Source organism: Leiobunum rupestre, chromosome 3 (genome assembly GCF_980474605.1).
Source record: "Leiobunum rupestre chromosome 3, qqLeiRupe1.1.hap1, whole genome shotgun sequence".
Classification (NCBI taxonomy): Eukaryota; Metazoa; Arthropoda; class Arachnida; order Opiliones; family Sclerosomatidae; genus Leiobunum; species Leiobunum rupestre.
This window is the reverse complement of record NC_143386.1, coordinates 13,475,608-13,487,059: the sequence shown is the minus strand read 5'-3', so window position 1 is coordinate 13,487,059 and position 11,452 is coordinate 13,475,608. Positions and strand designations below refer to the sequence as shown.

At 34.4% G+C, this 11,452-nt stretch overlaps 1 long non-coding RNA gene across 1 annotated transcript; it reads right to left on the bottom strand.

The window, feature by feature from the left end:
* Positions 1-1,155: 1,155 nt before the first annotated feature.
* Positions 1,156-7,311, bottom strand: LOC149949502 (uncharacterized). The gene is made up of 3 exons (XR_016479955.1): positions 7,216-7,311; positions 6,584-6,673; positions 1,156-1,367 (listed from the first exon to the last, which is right to left on the bottom strand). It is a non-coding gene; the product is annotated as an uncharacterized LOC149949502 (long non-coding RNA).
* Positions 7,312-11,452: the final 4,141 nt, after the last annotated feature.

Below are 11,452 nucleotides of genomic sequence, written 5' to 3'. Positions count from 1 at the left end.
TGAAACAATCGGGTGAAGTCAAAGATTTGACGATAAACGACGCTATCGTTTGGGGTACCATAAGTAAAGGAGGAGGGAATTCATAAGTGGATGAAGCTTTATCCATCGTTGTCATTCCAGTTTTATCGAAGAAAGCTTTTAGGAAAATTTCAGGTTTGCCATCTTGTTTTCATATATTTTAGAAATCGGCTGCCAACCTAGAAATAATATTGATAGATCTCTTAAGAAGTAAAAGCGAAATTGATAAAATGTTAAAAAAGGTACTTACAAAATTAATTGTACGTAGACAAAATAGTCAGTGCTGCCAGTACTACGGGAAACCCTAATTTTTTCGCTGTTTTTTTTCGCCTGCTGGAAAAATTTGTTATCAGGTTATTTTTAACAAAACATTGGCCTCCACAATAATGGAAAATGGGTCAAGACCTGTTTTTTAGTGATATAGTGCCTTTAAGAGACAAGGTTGGTCATCAGTATATATATATATATATAAATTCCTTGTATAATTGTCTCTTAAATTTATATTTTTAATAATTTAAAAATAAAACAGAACATACAAACAAATTAAAAAGCTATACAAATCTATCAAAAAGTTGTAAAATTATACTATAAAAAAACGAAAAAGAATCAAATTTAACTATCAGACACCGACAACTGCTTAATTTTTCATGCATAGGAATTGTTTGTTTAATTTTTAACTTTTTATCATGATTATGCAGTCTGTATAAAAAGTTGACTGTTTAGTTTACTCTCTGGTGATGTGGAACTAAGCACCATGAAACCGGTTACACATTGTAAATATCAATCTTAAGTTTATTAATTTTAAAATGTGCAAATTTAACGAATTTTTTGATTATTTCACAATCATCAAAAGGACTGTCAAAATGTGAGCTTCTGGGGACTTTTGAAAGTGTTTCCATTACATAAAGCAATTGAAATAAATATAAAAATTTCCAAAATATTTTCCCTTTTCGCTTTCAAAGTTTCTCAAAACGTTTATAAACAGCTTTAAGACAAATGATCCCAATGTATTTTTATTTGAATTTCTCAGCTTTGACCCTTACAAATGTCTAAAACATTTTTAAAATACTTTCCCAAAACGTTTTTTATAGGTTCTTCCCAATTATTATTTATCCACGATTAAATTAAACATAGAAATTCTCATATTAACAAGCTTTTAATAATCTTAATCCGTATACATTTTATTATTACATATACAGTGGCTTTATTCATTTATCAATGTCCATATCTTTGTTGACCTTTATCAGAGCATAATTGCCATTTAGATTCATATCCATTCAAATCTTTGACTTTCTGTTTGACACACTCACGTCCTGATCCACAATCTTGGTCAGTCTGACAATTTATTTCTACATAAAATAATTTTTTTTGTAGTACGTTATTATAAAGGTGCGTGCACGAGATATTTGTCGATTTATTTCTGGCATTTAAGTTCGCCAAATCTAACCACTAGAAAATCTCTGAGCTGGGCACGTTGGCTGCCAACCAGCCTTGCCTACGTTATAAAAATGTAGTTCACCAGCATTCTTATATCGTAGGCAGCGCAACCAGTCAGCTTTATGGAAGCGCATTATCAGGTCCAACTCGCTGCGCCGTCTCTTGTGACTATGAGGCCAAGGAACAAGACGTTAAAAAGTACCCCTTGTTGGGAAGCGTGCTCCGGCCTTTATTATAACGTAGGCAACGGTTAAACAAAAACATACAACATATAAAAATACAGTTAGCTCTAACATTTTCATTTTGATGTCAGTAGACTTATTCATAAATTGCTTGCAGGGAAACCAACGGAAGAAACAAAGTCATTAGAGGTTCGATTTTGATGATTTTATTTACACTTAATGGCGCCATTTTTAAGGAATAGTCACATCTTTACTACTAAAACAACTTTTAATACAATTTTAAGCAAGTTTTCTAGATTAAATAAGTAAACTTAAGTTCTTCTCGCAAAAAAATACGATAAAATATTATTCCGGATTTGAATTAACTTTAAACTTTATACATTTTAGATTGGTGGCGCCATCAAGTAAGACTTCGAGTGTTATAAATTGGGCTCTTATGATTTTACCTCTGTAAAAGGATCTCCACGTTTGTAAAATGTGTATCGATGTATAGTGGGTAATTTCACGGGAAATAGACCAACATAGATACTATCAGAAGTAAATCAACCAAAGTTATTGGAGAGTGCTAAAATTTTAAAAGGCATTTTCCTTAACGGTGGGAGATAAAGATCCATCCGAATGATTCCCCTACAGTTCCCACCAAATATTGCACTATGGAATGGTGGGTATCCACATTCGATGTACACGTCATACATACTAGTCCCTAGATGGAGATAGTGGATATATGAGGGTGCGAAATTTGAAAACTTCTATTCAAGGGAGATCCCGTATGGAAAATGCATTTTGTGTTAGAGATATAGCGGTTTGATAACTTAGGCTCATTCACTTCTGGTACTATAGGTTTTCGTATTTTAATGAAACGGTCAACTGATCTGGTCATTCAGGTTAAATTTCCCAGTTAACTGTAATCTGAAGAGTTATCTTACTTATATTTTTAGCATTATATCCTATGGAAACCAAATTAAAAATTATAATTTTTGATGAAGTTACTTTTTAGCACTTCATCCTAACCTTGTTTCAAAATCAGATAATCAGATACCGATCTGATCTGTTCTTTCCCCTCAGATCAGATATCGCAACTGATATATGGGAGTTGGTTGGAAGCACTACATATAACTCAATTCCCTAGTGATAACCATAAGTTGATGATAACGCAAAGTAGTCAAATGGGTTTGCTGCCTAAAGCAGATACGTTTGTCCATATACACACGCAAAAGTTGCCGTTACTAAAACAGTAAATACGGTTTTTCAATTACAGCAAGTCGCGGTTTCACTGGTTTAATAGTAATGGGTTTTGATTTTTACAGCTTTCTACCAATTTTAAACCAAACAGGTATTTGCTGTAATTTTTTATTCTTACCACTTGTAAGCTGGTGGCTATAGGTCGATTTACTATTTTTTTACAATGAGGAAAAGCAAGAGCGCGTTAAATTTCCACTTTTAGCTGTTTTTAACTCTAAACAGGATTTTTTGTGTTATAAACAGCAAAATTGTTGTAAATAATATAAGAATTTTCTCTCAAAAGATATATTCATGAATGCTGTTTTTAAGATTTTGGTAATTTTTAACTAAACATTGAGTGTGGTGGTTTTTAATATATATTATATATTTTTTTAGAAAGTCCACTGCACAACCGATTTCTGTTTTATAAGGCGTATCGGATAAGCGGTGTTATAATAACATTAAAGGGCAACGCAAGTGATCTGGAAATAATTTCAAGATCTTTATAACGTTCACCATTTTTCTTTATTATATTTAAAAATAACCATCAAGTTAAATAATATAATTAGATATCCAGATATATATTTGGTTTAATCTAAATATGGATTACTAGTTACGTCGCTTTACATAACACATAAATTACGGAGTTTCATTCTAGCGTGGCCTCATTTGGATTTTATCAATTTAAAAATCAGTTCACTATTTTGAATTAATTGGGCCACTTAGTCAGTGGCGTAGCCAGAAATTGTAAGCCCGAAAATTATATAGCGTGAACAGAAAAAGTTGGAAGAATGGTTCGAAATTTTTCGTTCACACTATTCAATTTTCTGGTTTTCAATTAGTTGGACCCAATTATCAAAAGTGGTCCAACTAATTCAATTGTGTGAACGGGATTTTAGTTGGCTTTGAAATTTTTCCAATAGATATTTTTATGTTGCTCTTCAGCTTTTACAAGTCTCAAAGCGCGCTCCAGTCACTCACGAGGAGAGTTCAGCTTAACTAGCGCGCTTGCTAATCGCGCTTGCCCATTCTATACTAATTAAGCCCAATCCCGTGACGTCAGAGCAACATTTAATATTTATACTTTTTATTCAGTTTATTTTATAAAATGATATATTTAAGTCAGATACAATTTTATTGAGTGGCGCTTACCCTTTTTCAAGGTTAATAATTAGTGGCAGACGTTTAACCATTTTGAAATCTATTGATAGACCAAAACTTTCCATTTAGACCAGCTAACAGCGATCCCATAGAGCCATTATCATGTTCACGGGCATCTAATCCACTACCAGGTAGCGATAGCCCAACAAAAAGCGCATGTTTTCCAAGGCCGTCGCCACAGCGTAGAGAGGGCTACCGGACGTTTCCGCTTGGAGACGGAAAATCAAGATCCTCGAGACTCTCTAGCACTCCCCCCCCCCTTCCCGCAATCCCGAGCGACCTTTCGTAAATCGGACAACGTCACCCCCGCATGACTAGACACGAGTTTTAAGTACACCAATGGCCCATGTAAAATGGGAGGTCACCAGTTGCTTTTTATTTCAACCCCGCCCCCCAATAATCGGAACAAAACTTAGAGACAGAGCCCCAAAAAGGACCGAATTTGGATTATCGACAGAAGTCTGCCATTGCCACTAGGAGGAATCTCCTCTTTCGGATTAAATTCACTCCACGATAAGGTCACGACTCGCATTTTGTCGCCATCTTTACCCGCCTTTGTGAATTAATATCTTTGAGCAAGGGCTAGGAATATTTCTGTGAACAATCATCAAAGCGTAATAATTAAAAAAGTACGCCGGAATTTCCAATAAAATTTAATTCAAAAAGAGGCTAGTTAACAAGTTGTTCATTACGGCTATGATCATTTTATTTTTAAAAGAAATCATTAAGCATTTGTTAAATACGTACATTTATTACACTATTTTCTTCTACGGATGCAATTGGAATTTGATTTTGGGAAAAAAGGGCATTTGAAATTACTTGTAATTTCTGATTAATCATAATTTCGATTTAATCACAGAATATCTGTGCTTGCACGAAGCGTCATATGCTTCCGTCATATGTAATCTCCGTCATAAAACGGCAGCCATTACATTTTATGAGGTTACGGATTACTACGCCAAAAACTACGTGACCATTTTAATTCGGATCACAATTCCACGGGAAGGGCGGGGAGAATCACGTGACCAGCAATAGTATCAAAAGGTTATTTCCCAGAAAAACACGTAACCATGGCAACGAAAGTAGACCACACCTACGTGCAAGCTCCGATATTCTGAGACGTTCACAAATTACGTAACGCAAAATAATATCGGCATCCCCACACGTTGGTATATTTTTTCTTATATAATTTAAATAAACGGTGCACGTATACAAGCTTTTAGCTTTAAATTGATTAAAATTATTACAGAATTAGCATTATCAAGGCAGTGGCGCACCCATGGGGCCGATCTTACATGGTCTTTACTTTTACTTACTTTGCCAGGGACTACGCGATAAAAGGTACTCTTTCTCTGTTGATCGCGATTTTAACACAGTGAGTATTGGACATTTCTTAATTTACTTATTATTTTCTGGTTAGATTTTTGGTTAATCGTCTTACTGCGTAACTTAAGTAGTCTTTCTTCGTTTTTATGAACCCTATTATATTTTCACATATAATTTGATGTATATTCATGCAAGTAATACATAATAAGCGCATATTTTTTAATTGTAGTAAATTACAAAAATATAACAATTTTAAGTTTATAACTTTGTCATTATTATTCGTGTAGGCGAAATGTTTTATAATCAGTTAAATTTCCTACTTTTATAAAGTATACCGAAAAATATACATGGTGTTATATTTATTTTTAAAATAGGATAAGGAGTGCAAAGATTTTTACAAACAGTTAGAATACCATAGTCATAATTGTGGTATCACCTGATCTTTAAAAAATAATGAAGAAATCGAAAATTTAGCTTAATCCACTTTATCATTTTTAAATGTCTTTTAAAAGAAGCAAAATAAAAATTTACAAAATTTCTAACCTATTAAATACGCCTTATAATATCGTTAAAATTACATGAAGAATTATCAGGGAAATGTATCCCTACTGTATTTAATACTTTTTTTACTTGGTGTTCCTGTGAAAAAAGCGAAAATTAAGAGTCTAACGAATTCGTACCGTTTTCAAAAAGATTCATATGTTATAAAACAGCCAGAATAGTGTGTAAAACATATATGTACCGTGAAGAAAAACAGCAATAACCTGTGAATACTAAAAAATTTAAATAGAACAATAAGTTGTAAAAATACTATTTAAAACAACAGATATTACAGTTTATTTCACAGGAACTGTATCCATTGAATAAACAGCAGAAATGGTCTTGAAATTAACGACCATTGCTTAGAGAATAATTCACAGCATTCTGCTGACATCTATGCTGACCGCCGAATATTGAGAAATTTACTGCAATATTTTTCTGTGTGTAGACCTATTTTCTTATTCGCACCTTATATCAACGAAGCCTTAACATACACTTGAACTACTGAAGACGCGTATATCTTATCCGGTTTTATGCAGGGATAGCTTGAACTGCCGCGGGATAGATAAATTTCGTTATTTCCCTTGGAATAAACTCCCCGCAGAGAAAAGTACCTGCTCTCCCTCCACTAAACTCGCCTAGTAAAATTTTCCACATTCGACCGTAGGACGTTTAGTGACATTTAATGCCTTACTTACCATCCGAAGCTACCATGTGGTTGCCCAAGATACAAAGCAGAAAGGCAATTGTAACAGTAGAAGTGATAATTTTTGAAATCTTCATGGTACCTGTAGGAAAGTTGGATTTAATATTACAAATAGTTTCTTTGGAATGGTGTTATATTTTCAAAGCTAAATCCAATCCTATAGGAAAGCCCCAGGAGGAATTTTGTTAAAAATTGACGTGGCGTCACCCCTCGATTCCTTGATTAAGGAACTAAACTTGACATACCTCACCGGTGACGGCCCTTACACCACCGGCTATATATCTTAGAGATACAACGGATAACCGGAAACGATATGCCAAAATTTGATAACAGCATCCGGAAAAACAACCGATGTTTGGAAAAAATTAAAAACGAAACAGAAACCAATGTTTATATTATGATAAATGTTTTTAAGCGGTTCGATATTTATTTACTTCCATGTTTTAAAATTTAAAGGGATTAGATATGCAATAGATAACCGAAACAGCAGCTTGATCCGAGATTCACCGTTTAAATTCTAGGAAGTGGAACCGATAATACAAAAATTTCATAATCGGAACCGATAAGGTAAAGTTTAGTAACTGGATTCGAGATATTCCAAATGAAAATAAGACAAGAGCTTACCGTTTGATAGTAGATAAAAGCAGAACAATTCGAAGCGAGCGAGAGTCCTTTGATAACTCGTTTCTGACGCGTTTGATCCTTATATAGTTTTCGCAAATTGAATGCGTCGTGGATAATTTATGATCCTTGTCACTTGATGCGTTGCCTACGTTATAATAAAGGCCCGTGCACGAAATCTTTTTTCAATTTATTTGTGGCGTTTTTTATAGGCAATTGTCGTATTTGTTAACGTGTTGTTACCCCCTAATATTTTTAGCTCTCCGAGTCACTTGTACTCCCTAGAAGAGATTTTACAATCACCGTGTTTGTCTGTCTGTGTCATCGGTTTAGGCTGTGTATTAACGTTTATCAATACGGTTAGGTTGGCTTCATTTGAAATTTTCGGCGCGTTATAAGCCTTGTTTTAATAATAGCATACTCAAGTTGTGTTGAATAAACTAAATCTCGGCCAAGGAGAGGTACTTAATTGGTTTACCAACTTGTTGAGAAGAACGACGGACTAATGCGCAAGCCTAAGACTGCATAAATATAATAATACATGATATTGCACTATAAATATATTAAGATGACAGCTTGGCCAAACAAAAGTACGTTTTCCTTTCTGCTTTTATAAGTTTTTAACGTCAACCTTTTAATATTCATTAATGAATTTAAAATTAATTAATTATTTATTTTAATTTAAAATAGGGCTGTGAGAGAGGGGAATTACCGTCTGGTGATTGGAATAATCAGTCTGATATCTTATTCCAAACACCAGATGGTAACAGCAAGATCCTCTCTCCCCCCTTTACCCCCCTCTCGATCACCAGAATTTCCAATCACCAGATTCTATCTGCTCTCCCATCCCCAATCGCTTTTTCTTATCGTTTCCTTTCAGCAGAATTTCTAATCACAAGATTCTCTCTCTGCGTATCCCTCCCTCTTTCCCCCTCCCTAAACTCCATAAATTTATGGCTATATTTTCTAATATATAATCACCAGAATATCTAATCGCCAGATTCTCTCTGCTCATCCCGTTCTCCAGAATTTCTCTCTGCTTTCCCCTTTCCACCCTCCCCAATCCCCAGACTGTAATAGGAAGATTTACTGTATCTGATTTCCTCATCCCACCCTCCCCAATCCCCAGACTGTAATAGGAAGATTCTCTCTGGCTCTCCGAAATAATTCGTTTACCCAAAATTGGACCGCCAGTTTATTCTTTTTAGGGGAATCTCTATGGGATTTAAACATTACAATAAAGCTAATAGGTCTAGTTTGGGGTACTTTTGGTCCGAAATGCGGTACATAGCAGGTCCGGACTGGGACCTAAAACCAGCCCGGGCATTTTAGAAACGTCGGCCCCTACTTCCCACAAAAACACTACATTGTCATGCTGGCTAGATGGCCTCACGGCCCTTTGACCACACCGGCCCATCGGGCATGTGCCCGATCTGCCCTATGTCCAGTCCGGGCCTGGTACATAGGGACGAAAATGGTGACTTTGGTCATTTTAGGGTACATTTGGTCCATTTTGATCCATTTTTGGGTACATCAGAAATGCAGTTGGAAAACGAAGAGTCGTAATTTTTTCCACCCATCCCCAAACTCCATAAATTTATGGCTATAATTCCGAAACTCTATCATTTCCTTATCGCTTCCAATCCACTTAATTTCTAATCTATAGGCAATAAAAACAAGTTATTTCAAATTTAATTATTTTATTTTAGAACTTTGTTTACATGATTACGTAAAATTGGTGCTACGACTAATCCGATATTATATATAATCCGTTTAAATTGTTATTTATCTATATCATTGTAATTAATTCGTGAGGGATATATACAATTTCATTTAAAGGGTTGAACGAACTTCCTTCAGCATCTTGTATAAATAATTTAATTAAAAGTTCTAACTTACGTATTTGTAGTGTCTAACAGCAGTACCATCGATCACATGAGGGACAGTCACAATCGTCGTCTTCTTCTTCAGGTACAGGTGAGATGCATTTGTCAGCGACAGTAGTTGCTTTTGGCGTAGGTGGAATGTGCCATTCTTGCGAGAGATACTTTTTTTCCAAACGTGAATTATCCCTTGACGGACAGCGTGGGAAGGAAATGGTGTGTTCAAGTTCTGGTACGTTTCCTGATTCCCAGTTTCCTAAGATTCCATGGCACTTGTAACATCGTACATCATCTCCACGTTAAATATAGTAGAATCCAGCCTTCGCTAGTTTATCTTTAGTGACGTGCGGGTTTTTCCAGTGACGAAACGTTTCAAGTCGATACGTTTCATTTTCGCTAGTTGATCTAGACAAAATATGTTCTATAGTTTCAAATGATACATTCACTAAGCCTACATGCCTAATTTTCACACTAAACCTAATTTTCACAATATGGTTAAATTTCTACGCTAAAATTCTCAATATAAACGCTTTTTCAATGTGCAAATTGTTAGGAAAATTGTCTAAAATATATATATATATAACTACAAAATAAAAATAGTAACTTCCTTTCTACGCTAATCTTACCCCTACACCACCTAATTTAGGCCTAATTTTCTGTCTAATATATAAAAGAACGGCTAAAAATTTCATTTTAAATATAATAAAATAGAAACTTACTTTTTTTTCTCTTTGACGGTCGGAAATCCTTAAGCTTATGCCGTAAAATAGAGCTGACGAACGGCTGAAAGCGGAGCAAAAACTTCGGGACCTTCAATGACAATTCCCTAGGACTGAAAGAAAGAACGCTTTGTGACGTGTAGATAAGACTCTTTATTGAGATAACGAAAACTGCATCTAAGAATTGATTCCCATGATTACACTGACGTCATATCTTAAGTTCCAGTGGAAAAAACCCCCCACTGACGGTTTATCAGGAGGAGGACCTCTAACGAGACTTTTCTGAACCTATTATCGTGTGGAAAAAACCCATTGCTCAAAGTTCAGTTATCTTATTAAACGTTCGCTCGCACCGAAAAATGAACGAGTCACGTGAGAATCGGTATGTCACGAGCCCTTATCGAGAATTTTTGGTACTATGAAATTCTACGTGAAAAAACCCATTGCTCAAAGTTCAGTTATCTTATTAAACGCGCGCGCACAGAAAAATGAACGAGTCACGTGAGAATCGGTACGTCACGAGCCCCTATCGAGAATTTTTGGTACTATGGAATTCTACGTGAAAAAAACCATTGCTCAAAGTTCAGTTATCTTATTAAACGCGCGCGCACAGAAAAATTAAAGAGTCACGTTAGATTCGGTACGTCACGGGAAATAGGGGAAGTGTCATCACTTGAGCCCTTTTATCAATATATTTAATTAAGGATTATTTCAAATTTTAGATGGAGCCAGGTTACTAAATACAGTAAGCCCAAACTAAAATATGGTAATAGTATGCAATTAAGAACGCAAAACGTATTTAAAGGCTTTATTATTATTATTTTCGATCACGTTGGTTTCTGCTTCTGTATTTAGTATTTATAAATATTTTCCTATCCATAAACCATTTCCTAACTGGTAGACTTTGTTAAATTTTAATTTCCATAATACGCTGAAATACAATTTCCAATACGTAAAAAACTAAACCTAGACCTAAAAACATGTAAAGTGTAAATAGCTAAAACTAAATTTCTAAGCCTAACCCATGAAAGTACATTTTCCATAAATTATATCCTAACATGAATGCATTTGTAAGGAATATATTTTTTTCAATACGCTTATTAATTTCGTTAACAAGTATAAATTTTAGTTCGCCCTTCCTTCAAAATATCTAATAGAGTTAGTACATTCTCGATTAATATACATGTTCTTGGGGGAATAAGATACTTTTTTATCAAAGATAAGCCAAGTTTATAGCTTATTGTCATTGGTTCCATAACAAAAACCACATTGTAACGTGATTATGGCTACCCACTAGTCCCAATTCCATGTGAAACTCTTTCAGTTTCTTTAAGTTCCCTTCGAGTTACAAAATAGGGTTTTAGAAATACATTTTTCCTATTTCATTAAATATAAGTATTAAAATTAGAATTGCTTCATTAAATTATGCATTTGTACTGTAAACAATACCTGCATTTGAAATTGTATAACATAAAAACACAGTTTTAAAAAATATATCAAGGTTTTCTAATCAGTTAAAAATAATTAAATTAGATGCATTATGTTTATATTTTTAACTTAATTGCATATTATACAATTATCTATTCATAAGTGTTAGAGACTTTATTACAATGAAATAAAACCATGTAGAAATGTATA